Here is a 12,165-nt window from a genome sequence, read left to right on the forward strand (position 1 = left end):
CTAGCTTGGTCTGGAATAGCCGTGGCGACTCTTGAGTCGGGCTTACAATGTAAGCCCGAATCAAGAGTCGCCACGGCTAGGTCTGGAACTGCAGGGCATTTCCTTCTGAAATCATTCAGGGTGAGGACCCGCCACCGGCTGACGGATCGTCATATATGTGAACGTAGGTAGCGGTATTAAAGTCATTAAAGTGATACTTGACAGACGACACCCTACGGCTATCTCACTGAAAATGCATATAAATAAATACACGACCTTGCAAAGTTTGCATGTACATTTGGTGTATATATATGCTTTGCTGGACCTATATGGACATAGTAGCGTGGGTGGAAGAAACTTGACTCCGATCCACCCACTACAGTGTTGTAGTTGGGAAACCCCATGACGTCAGACGATCATTTGCGTCAAAAGAGGAAGTCAGCCCAAGATCTTTTTGACCCGCGCAAACATTAAGAAGTGTGTATGTGACTTCTACGCTGGTTAAAGGCCCCATCTTTACCGAGTACCCGTGCGAGTGCCTGACCAAAAGGGCAAAAGTGACAAGGGATTTGGTACGTGGTGCATTCCGAAAGACGCCTACGTTTCCGTGACTGACTTCGCCGAACGAGGTACTTCACAGTACGTTGCAAACTTGGGTTAAACTTTGTAGGAAAATTAGCCCCGAGTTACGGCAACAATGGCGTCACAAGGGAAGACCTGCAACTTCTAATCCTGCTGTTTGTTGCATTTAAATCTTATTAGTTTGTAACTTATGTGTGTCACTAGCTACCTATAACCATGCCTATCATAGTTAAGTTCTACTCGGGTTTATATATGTGTATAGTAATTAGGATATCAGGTATACGGTTCATGTATAGTCTGCGTATCCATGAAGATAGATTTGCCCCTGGGGCACGATCTGATACGTGTGGAATATCCATAACTGTGTCTGGGCATGGTTCTCAGACAGGCTATCCACTGCACGAAAACTTAGATTTACCGGAGCAGTATAGTTGGGTAATGTTTACTTTGTTTTTTTCCTAATAAACACTTCTGAACTTTACAATGCCAGTAAATAAGTCAAGTACGATAATACAGGACTTTTAACGGTTGTAAAGGAAATTGCTGCGATTGACCTTTATTCACTACCATTGTAAAGCCAGATACTGTGTACATAGTCAACATTACCTGAGTTTATAATCTTTGGTAAATCCAACTTTTCGTGCAGTGATATCCCTGCTCTATATCGGTTTTTTTTTCTGAGGTACATAAACCCCACAAAGTATAGCCCCAAATAACCGATGAGTATCTGATAGAACGTCCATGATATAACGAGATAAATTTATGGTTTAAAAGTAAGACTGTGCACCTGATATGGCGTTCTTTTAAACCATAAATTTATCTTGTTATATCAAGGACGTTCTATCGGATATAACGTTACATATGTATAGAATAACGTTAAGGTGAGATTGTTAAAAATGGATGGCGAAAGTGCAGCGATCACCGGAGGGGAAAGTTTGGTGAGACAAAATGGCGGCTGCGGCTTCGGTTCATCACCTTCGCCAAGAAGGTTATGTTTTCAGAAGCACAAACAGACAGTTTGTACGTCTGTTTGTGAACAGCATAACTCAAGAAGCTTTATATGCATCGTCATAAAACTTGATAGGTGGGTAAGACCTAGAAATGTTTAGATTTTGGGCCCCCTGGCGGCTTTTGTTGGTACTGCAGCAGAACTTCCGGTTTTGATATCTCACGATCTGGACACACTAGGGTCACGAATTGTGGATGGCAGATAGCTCTTGGGCTAGGGAAGAAGTGACATGAGTTTGGGTCCCCTATCGGCTTGTTCTGGAACTGCAGGAGCATTTGTTGAAAAGTTTCGAAGGAGGATGACTCAAGAACTGGTTGACAGATTGTTGTGATGTATGTAGGTAGCTAAAGTGATGCTTGACATAATGAGATGAAAATTATGCAAATCAGGAGCTAATTTGCAAAATTAATTAGGAAACTCTACAAATCTGTTTTGTTCGATAATAGGACTATGAAACACTTGTGACATGTAATTGAGAACAAGAAAAACATCTGAGGATATAGATTATGTAAAGAAGACCTAATTTGCATAATTAATGGGGAATTTTTATAATCTCATAGTTGTTACTGCTGAGAATTTCATACTTGCCACATTTGGAAGTTAAGTGGAGGTGAACCTCAATAAACATAATTTATTCAAATCATGACCTCATTTGTATTAACTTCTTACAATAATCTTAGTTCGATTGCGTGTCTGTTGTCTATATATTCCAAACTGTCTTGAATAGTAACATGCCTTGGCCACTGTCTTAGCCAGGCCTCTGAACATGTTACCCCCCACCGTAGTCAGAGCTAAGCTATAGATTGATGATTGTTTTCACTCACGTGACTGTGACGTAAGCACTTTCCGCCATGATGGATGGTTACACCTGTAAGTCGCCATGTAAACTTGACTATGTAGTTGAGTGACGTTTAGAGATGACTGACATAATGAAAAGGTTAATTATTCAAAATAAGGAGCAAACCTGCATGCAAAAGTAATGAGATTATTTAATAAATCAGCTGTTTGATCGAATTTTCAAATATGTGAAATTTGCTTATAAGCTTACGAGATTTCAATTGGTGCTTTCATCAGGTGATACGCCATGGGCCGTTGCTGCAGCAAATGCGCGCTGCCTTGCAGAAGACGACAACGAGATACGGAAGGTAGAGCTATACAAATTCTTTCTCATCTTCTTCGTTCTTCCGTAATTTTGCTAACTAATGCCAACTATAACTATGAGATGTCAAGTGTCCGACTTTTGTCCGTCCTTTGTTGCTTTTCTTTTTCCAATTCTTAAGCAAAAAAATCCTGCCTAGATATAATGCGATGATAAAGACAAGCATAACGTAAATTCTATAAATGTGGGCTTAATGTACATAGTTAATGACAACTTCGTATTTCATTATTTTCAGGGGATGTTTCTGTCAACCAAAATGTAAATACTGATGTAATTGATGAAGGTAAGGCTTATCAAATACGGACGCGTAGTACTCATGGTTAGTTCTTTTTCCACTCGTTTACTTTCTGTCCGACCGTAGCATCAGTGCATGATCATAAGTCATCTATACGTACGTCACCAGGTATGATTATACACTTCACGAAAAGTTCTTCACAACCTCCACAACCCTTGTTAAGTCCGGTATCACCACACTTGACTTTTATTTACTGCCATTGTAAAGTTCAGAAGTGTTTACTAGTATTTTGCCTCCCAAATACCGCGTTCAATTGACTGGCACATTCCGGATATGTCAGGGTATAAATCTTGATAACTACTTTGTCACTTTTGTAATTACAGCTCCAGGCCTTGAAGGATACGGAGGCAGAACCCGGTACAATGTCGATGGTATGTAACACAACAGTCTGACCTTTAACAAAGCCTATTCGTGATACAAAGAAAGCTTTATTTGTAGCTAAAGTCACTGTAGAACACTGTGTGTGCGTGTGTGTGACACAGAAATTTCAAAGAAAAAGGGACCGTGTGAGAGAGTAGGTCAAACAGAGCTTATTTCACCAAACATATCGCGTCCTATTGGTTCTGCTATTCCGTATATGCCTGTGATATAAATCTTGATAAACATTTGTTTGTCTAGACGTCTTCAAACTCTTTATACTATAACAACATAAATACGGGTAACGCAAGAAAACATCACCTAGATATAAGGCATCTACAACTGAACTGATTGGGAGATAGGAACAAAACACTTCTATCGTTACAGATTTTGAAGGCACCTGAGACAGTGACAGCGGCTGGTTAGATACTGTAATGCTTAGGTCCTTATTCCCAATTCGGGGCCCGGCCGGGCAGGTTGCGGGAACTTAAAGTACATGTATGATATTAAAAAAAAAAACATGAACTGTTCATATTTGCTCATAAACAGCCAGCCCCTGCTCGGTTTGGAAATGTGACCTCAGTATCACCGTGCTTAATATAGGGAAGTTAGTGCGATAGCACACACAGCAGTAGTAAATTCGTAATGAAAGAAATATAACACTTTTACACTTGAGCGGGATAAAATGCCACCAAAGATAGTCCCAAAGTTGAATATAGAAAGCCTGTAGATTTTTTATCAAGATCCACCGTATAGACTTTTTCTCAGCTATATTCGAAGTATTCGAATCTAAAACAGTCGTCTTTGAATATGTAAGTGTCTACATTATTTACATTCGCCAAGACTGCTAGTGCTATTGTTTTGGCAGCATGCGATGATAAAGACAAGCATAATGTAAATTATGTAAATGTGGCACTAATGTACATAATTCATAGGGACATTTTGTGTTTGATTTTTTTCAGGGCGTGGTCCTGTCTACCTGAATGAAAATGATAATGTTATTGGTGAAGGTAAGGCTTATCAACTATAGATGTGTAGTACCTATTGATTTTTATTCGCAAAAATATGTAACTATAATTATTCTCAGACTTGTTGTTTTTGTTGAAAAGTACGAAGATAAAAAAACCTGATTGATGGTCAATATACGGTACATATATGGTAGATATCAGTGTCTCCATTATTTACTTCCACCAAGACTGCTATTGTTTTTGTAGCATGCGATGATTAAAGACCAGTATAATGTCAATTATGTAAATATGGGCTTAATACACATAATTACTGAAAACACTTTGTGTTTTATCTGTTTCAGAGGATTACCTCGGAAATATTGGTGAAGGTAAGGCTTGTCAACTACGGATGTGTAGTACATATTGATTTTAATTCGTAAAAATATGTAACTATAAGTATTCTCAGACTTGTTGTTTTTGTTGAAAAGTACGAAGATAAAAAACCCGATTGATGGTCAATATACGGTAGATATATGGTAGATATCAGTGTCTCCATTATTTACTTCCACCAAGACTTCTGTTGTTTTTGTAGCATGCGATGATTAAAGACATGCAGGTCATTTATACCACGAGCTTTAAGACTCTACTACAGTAATGACTCTCAGTAGTAACGAGCCGAAAATTCATGCGCGCGCGGATGTCATCCATATAATCAAATCAACATGGCCTTACCTAATGTACTGAGACCTCCCCCAGACAAATCATCTACAAGTTATCATAAGTCGACTAACTTTGTATAACTACATATTGTTGAAATACTACTTTTAGTGGGACTTAAGATTTGTTGCACACTGCTACAATTAGTGATTTTAGAATTATTGTACTTGTTTTAGAATTTCAGTCAAATTTGTTATTCCATTGTAAATGAGCGTGCAATTCAGCCGCCAGGCTGCAATATGCTTTTGTGCAATTGACCAATTTGCCATGCATAATGTCAATCACGTGAATGTGGGCTTAATGCATGCACATACTTACTGAAAACACTTTGTGTTTTATCATTTTCAGGGGATGACCTACCTGTCTACGAAAATGTAAATGTCAATGCTAATATTATTGGTGAAGGTAAGGCTTATCAACTACGGATGTGTAGTACACATCGATATTTATTCGCAAAAATATGTAACTATAGGTACTCTCAGACTTGCTTCCATGGTTTCAACGTATTTTTACATTTTTTTTAAGTACGAGCCTCAGGATAAACAACCTGCTTGATGGTCAATAAGCAGTTTCAGCTGCGGTACGGGAGTCAAGTTTTCCTCAAATTGAAAGAAATTTTGACCCCGATTCTTCATGTCAGAAGACCGCCAATCTGCAATCTTCATGTCAGAGTACCCATTTTTTACTTTTGCCATGACTCCTATTGTTTTGCCTTTTGGTAGCGTGTGTTAATGGTTTGTATTCTACTATTTTCAAGGAATATGTATCTTTCATAATGCATTTGCGTGTATTTGTGTGTGTGTAGTCACAGGTGTATTCCCATTGTTTCTAGACATTTTACATTCTTGTTCAAAACTACAAATTGAGATGAAAAGCTTCAATTTTTGCTGGGCAAGCATTCTTAGTTGTGGTTTGGGGTCCAGAATGCACAGCAGTTTTCTTCAGGCTAAAAGGAACTTTGTATGTCGCCCCCTTATGAAAATTCAAATGAAATGAAATGAAAAACAACTTTACCCTGGCTATGCTAAGGTCAAAATTTCCAAAACGGCGCCTAGCTGAGCTGTTTGCAACGATTCAAACAATTCAATGTTGTATACAAAATAGATTGAAATTAAAATAGTGCTCATGGTTAGTTTTTCAACTCTTTTACTTTTCAAAGATCCAAACAATCCAATGATATACACAAAATGGAATGAAATGAAACTAGTGCTCATGGTTTGTTTTTCAACTCTTTTACTTGTCATTCCCGTAAACTGCCAGGCTGTGTTCCGGGTTGCGAATTGTGACCTTAGCATCAGTACATTATCATAATAATAATTCATCTTTATTCACTCCACCAGGTATGATCATACTGTCATCAACATTAAGCCGACTATTGTTGGGTGTAATGGGTTTGATAAACGCTGTTGCCTCCAAAATACCGCGTTCAATCGACTCTGCCATTCCGGATATGCCTGCCTTATAACTCTTGATACCTATAAGTTTGTCTTCGAACTCCTCATACTGTAACAACAGAAATCCGGGTGACATAACAGAAAAACAGTCAAGCGAGACTGCACTGGTTGAGAAATAGGAACAGGTGAAAATGTTTAGTTTTTGTACTTTTATCATTACAGATTATGACGACGAATACCTGCTGGACCTGCGCCAAGGTAATGCTTAGATCATAATTCCCAACTCGGTGCCTGGCCAGGGGAACTTAAAGTACACGTATGATATATAAAAAAAAAAGAATTTGTTCATTTTCGTTCACGTTAACAACCCGTTCGCACCCCGGTTTGAAAATGTGCTCATGGTTAGTTTTTCGGCCCTTGTGCTTTTCATTCCCGTAAACTACCCGGCTGGGTTCGGGTTGGGAATTGAAACCTTAGCATCGTTACATTATCATAACTCATCTTTATCTACGCCACAAGGTATGATTATACTGTCATCAACATCAAGCCGACTATTGTTGCGTATATTTGGTTTGATAAACGCGCTGTTGTACATTTAAGAAAGTACACAACAAAATGTTTTTACGTGGGTATTGCCTTCCACAATGTCGTGTTCAATCGAAATCGACTCTGCAATTCCGGATATGTCTGCCGCATAAATCTTGATGACTGTTTGTCACTTTTGTGGACTGGAGCCCGCCTGTAGGTAAGTGAAGGCAGTGCCAGAGCCATCGTATTCATTTTGAATATTCGTAATACAAAGATAGCCCCATCTGTCTGGCTCTTGGGGACTATGTGTGTGTAGATCACATCAAGGCTTCTTGGTCGCATACAGATAGAACCTCAAGAATGTAGCCATAGAAATGGAATATGTGAGTGTGTAAGTCATGATCACAGAGACAATCCCTAAATCTAGCTGGGAAAAGGGAACATCTGAGTGTGTGGGGAACACAGATATTATCCAAAAGATAGCTAGGTGGGAAAACTGACGGGGAAGATATGAGTGTGTTGTTAGCACATAGAGATATTCCCCAAAAGCAATAATTCATTCAGGGAGATAAGACTCCGATTTTTGAAAGAAAATGCTGATTGTCACTTTCTAATCAAAGACGGAGCATCAATCAAATATATTGAATACTTATGAATCCTCCTGTCTATCCTAGTTTGTAGTTGACAAAAACATTATTACATGTTTCATCTTTTCAGCCCTTGATGGTGGATTTGATGATATTGCTTTGCCGCGCTCCTACAAAGGCCAGGTAAGTAAAGCAGTGTGACAACAGTACATGCAGCCTAGTCACAGTAAGTAAACTACTTTACTTTTTAACTAAAATTTCGTCAAATGACGAAAAAAATTTCAGACATGTAGCTGGAAAAGAGCATTGGGATGTGAACGTGTAGCGTGGGACACAACAGTCTGATTTTAACTGAAAAGTCAAAAACACATTTAGCTATAAAATTAAGAGAAGATTATAGGCAACACACGGATAATCTGAAACATGTAGCTAACGTTCAGGTTAAAAAGGTGAGGGGTCACAGATGAAAAAATAATTCAATTCTACTAAGTCAATTCTATTTTCAGCTATGTATAACACACAACCACTTCCATCTACAAAATTAAAGTCTCGTGAGACTTTTAGCAGTTTTCAGAAACCCTTTGTTTCCCAATAACATCTCAGCTATATATTGATATACTTAAGAATGCCTAATGCTTGGTTACTCCATGCCTTAAATATTTACCCTGTCACACAGATTTTTGGCATATGTTTTATATCAGAAATTTGTGTTAGACCACATGCCACATACTACTAGATAATAAAATGTCAATGATGGTAAAACATGATTACCTATTTCAACTTTTTCGCTGTAGGTGACGGCTACAGTTGACCCCCGGCCCCTGTCATCTCCAGGTATTTCAAAAGCCACTTTTGCTACTTCAGACTGTTCAGTCGAATTTCTTAATTTCTTTTATAAATTCACACATTGAGGAACGTAATACAGCACAAAGTGGTAGCGCACTCAAGTAACAAGGACTTTTTTAACGCTACGACTTACACATAACAAAACACATAAAAGCTCGAAATTCATAAATGCAGTACACAACGTAATAAAAAAACAAACCAATTCCTCACCCAAGAAATAATACAATACACAATGCAAAATAGAAGGGAAATTTGAGTTTTATGACCGTTTTCTTGCGTCAATGAATTGCTGAGTGAAAGAGCAAAATTTTTGAATTGGCAACGGATGAATTCAAGGAACTGCCAGGGAGCAAAAAGAGCTGTAAAGTTAAGGGTGTGTCCTAAGAGCCTGGAGAGTTTGCCAAGGAGAGTTGCATGATGGCCATTGTACATACGTAGTAGAGTAAATAATGCGACACTGTTTTGCACTGTTGAATTTCCAATTGCAGAAGCCATTGGATCAGAAGGCGGTCTTATCAAAGAACGTGACATTCATCTATTCATACCAGCTAACAGCCTGCGAGAAGTGAAGGATATCAGTATAAGGCTACAAAAGTCATCGAGCTACTTGACGATGATTCGGAAATCCGGACTTGACGACATTTTGTCTTGTTTCCGACTAATCGAATGTCAGCCCGACCATCTGCAGTTTCAAAACCCGGTAGACGTGACAGTCTTGAACACTCGTGTTCCTCAGAGTCATAATTTTATTTTGTTTGGACAAGAAACTTCCACTGTGGCTGAAGGCACATGGAAGGATCTTTCAGAGGAGTGTTTGGTAAAGCGTTCTGCCTCAAACGTGTTGTTTAAACTGTAACACTTTAGCATATACATCCTGGTCGCCGTCATAAGTTCTGTGGCCCTATCGTCAGCAAGCAAACGGCTCCTTGACTGCTTAAATGGCAAGTCATTCCCATGCAGCTTTACCCCGTACGTTGGAAAGATATCTGGGAAGAAACATCCTCTCACAATCGTTTGCAAAGAAGGATACAACGCCTCAACGTCCACGCCAAGAATGTACCAGCGGTTCGGACTGGCCAGGACCTCCGAGTTCAACATATTTGATGAAGAGAGGCTATCTGTCGAGATTACGCATCTTGCCTTGGTCAAGAGATGTGCGGATACGTATCAGATAAACAGAGCAACGTGCAAGACAGACGAAGGGCAGGCAATGGATTTGATTGTGGAGCCAGAGAAAGAGGAGGCAATTCTAACCGGCCAGGCAGTGATATCCGTGTCGAGGTTCCTTGGAGCAAGCGTGAGGAAGATCTGTACTCTGAACCTCACACCTCAGAGTGTCGGTCCTGATCATCTCGTGACAGGTACTGATTCATCTTATAAGCCCCTGTCCCACATTCACGAATTTTGCCTCCCGAGCGCTAGCCGAACGCCTGCCCACCATGGTTAGGAGTGGGACGATGCAAAGTCAGCTGGAGTTTACGGCTACGGTTCCAGCCGAAGGTTTCAAAATTTTTTAAACAATCACGGGGCATCCAGGGGGTCATAGTTTCCTGGTTTTCGACCAACACCTGCCAAACATACGGGAGTAAGTCAACTGTGTTTGGGGCGGGTCGAGCACATACAATTCCACACCATTTTATGTCAAAATCGTTTCGATTAGTATCGGAAGGTGGACGTGGCTCGAGAATGTGTGACGGGGGCTTGGAATGATTTTAACATCGTCGATTTTTTTTTCACAAAACCCCCACCAAAATCTTACAAATGGCAAAAGTAGACTATGATTAATTTTCAAATGTCTTTATTCAGGAAACATCGTTCCAGTTTCAGTCGAAGAGGTAGGGGCGATGCCTAGCATGACCATCAAAGCTGCAGAAATGCAATATACAGCCCCTGCTGACCACCCTAGCATGAAAGGTACACCTCTATCTTGTTCTTGGATTTTTTTCTTTTAAATGTTTTATACACCATTTTAACGTTTGTGTTTTCACGGCTCAAAAATTTGAGTTTTGAATACAGGATATGGCAAAAAGCTAGACAAAAGTAACATTGTGTTATTGACTGTTTGCAATTGAAGGCCAAAGTTTTTTTTAACGATTTACCATAACAAATACTGAAAATAACAACAATTCTCTATCCCTCCCCCCTCGCCCTCTCCCCCTCTCTTTCTTTCTCTCTCCCCAGAAACAAATGCAAGTATTCGGAAGTACTTCTACTTCATCAAAGAAAAGGTGAGCTACAAGTGGAAGGACCTCGCTTTCTTTCTGGACCTGGATGAGTTCGACGACGCAACACTTGAAAACGTCGCCGGCAGGAACCGTGACGACAAGTCTCGCTGCATGGACATGTTAAACCACTGGCACCAGAGGCGAGGAGACGACGCTACGATAGACGTTCTGCTGGAGTGCCTCTCTAAAGCGGGACTACAGGACGTCGTTGATGGTCTGAAGACTAATTTTCCGGGTAAGATTTTCTACGAGTAAATCATTCTACACATTTAAAAGATATATTTCCTCATCTTGAAGATTCCAATTATTTCAAGAAGGCACAATATGATTGCATGCTTTCCATGTCGTTGTGAAATGACATTAGACGTTTAGTAACTTTCGTATCTTTTTTTTTCCTTTTAGAGTTAGCAAAGATGGAGAAAGCGAAGAGTGATGACAGTTTGTCAGAATCCAAAGGTAAATATGACATTGCTTTCTTCGACGCTGTTCTATCATTTTTTGCCATCTTTAACATTCCAATTCTACAAGAAGACACAACTACATCCTTCTCATTTCTTTTCACAACAAGTAGAGTTAGTTGTTACTAACCACATATTTTTCTTTTAATAGAAGTCACACAGATGGAGCAATGAGTGCTGACAGCCGGTCAGAAACGGAAGATAAACGGCATCGTTTTGTCGTGACAAGACGTTGGGGGGGGGGGTATTGCAGTTGTTTTTTAATCTGCTTCCTTTGTGTCAATATTCTAATCAATTAAACGTACCCGTAGAACGTTTAGAGCTTTAGCTGCTGATAGCAGCCGCCACGCCACGTCGAGAGTTCGAGGCAGTTTTATTTTCCTTCCGCGAAAGAAAGTAGTCCGTTCCATGATTTCGGGGGCCGACAAGCCTTACCTGAAAGCTTGTAGCTGAGGTCTGCAATCATTTATCTTCCTAACTTTAACTTATTGATAATGTGTAAGCTTCATTTGTTACTCCTATACATTTTTGAAGCAATGGCATACCGTGATCCTTTCAAGAATTTGACCCGAAAGCAGGTAATTTTCGTGGAATTCCCCTTCTCATTTCTAACTTGTTGTAGATTTTGATCCAACAGGAAATCTAGTGTGTATGAAAGAGCAAAGATTCTAGTTTGTGTTGATATATAACTTGTTATCGATTTCGAGGGCGACATGCAGATGCCCCCAAAAACGCGCGAGGTCATGTCATAATTTTGATTCCAGAATAGAACGAGCCCGGTTTGACATTTTTAGTTATCACCTACGCTGGACAGGTCCTCGCTCCGTAGAACGTAAATTTTCATGTGGAATTATGTTAACATTGGTCTCCTGTGTACGGATTCCGAGTTTCAAGTCAATTCACAAACCCGAAGTGATATAAATCTGACCTTAAGATTTATGATTGACTCTCACGGCGAACCGCGCGCCGTTTTGAGACAATTTTACGTTCTATAACCCCCGGGAGTCGGGACCTCTTACTACAAAGCTTGTTGCTTGAGTTTATAACTATATATCTTCATTATTTCATTGTATCTGTGAATA

At 39.7% G+C, this 12,165-nt stretch overlaps 3 long non-coding RNA genes across 3 annotated transcripts; all 3 read left to right on the forward strand.

Moving 5' to 3' along the window:
* The first annotated feature begins 449 nt into the window (after positions 1 to 449).
* On the forward strand, positions 450 to 3,362 carry LOC109487777. The gene is made up of 4 exons (XR_002141278.1): positions 450 to 608; positions 2,645 to 2,715; positions 2,965 to 3,012; positions 3,348 to 3,362. It is a non-coding gene; the product is annotated as an uncharacterized LOC109487777 (long non-coding RNA).
* A 4,896-nt stretch (positions 3,363 to 8,258) lies between these two features.
* Positions 8,259 to 10,308, forward strand: LOC109487775. The gene is made up of 3 exons (XR_002141276.1): positions 8,259 to 8,388; positions 8,889 to 9,761; positions 10,207 to 10,308. It is a non-coding gene; the product is annotated as an uncharacterized LOC109487775 (long non-coding RNA).
* A 277-nt stretch (positions 10,309 to 10,585) lies between these two features.
* LOC109487774 lies at positions 10,586 to 11,354 on the forward strand. The gene is made up of 3 exons (XR_002141275.1): positions 10,586 to 10,860; positions 11,028 to 11,081; positions 11,235 to 11,354. It is a non-coding gene; the product is annotated as an uncharacterized LOC109487774 (long non-coding RNA).
* Positions 11,355 to 12,165: the final 811 nt, after the last annotated feature.

This window comes from Branchiostoma belcheri, unplaced genomic scaffold (genome assembly GCF_001625305.1).
Source record: "Branchiostoma belcheri isolate BF01 breed outbred unplaced genomic scaffold, Haploidv18h27 scaffold9, whole genome shotgun sequence".
Classification (NCBI taxonomy): Eukaryota; Metazoa; Chordata; class Leptocardii; order Amphioxiformes; family Branchiostomatidae; genus Branchiostoma; species Branchiostoma belcheri.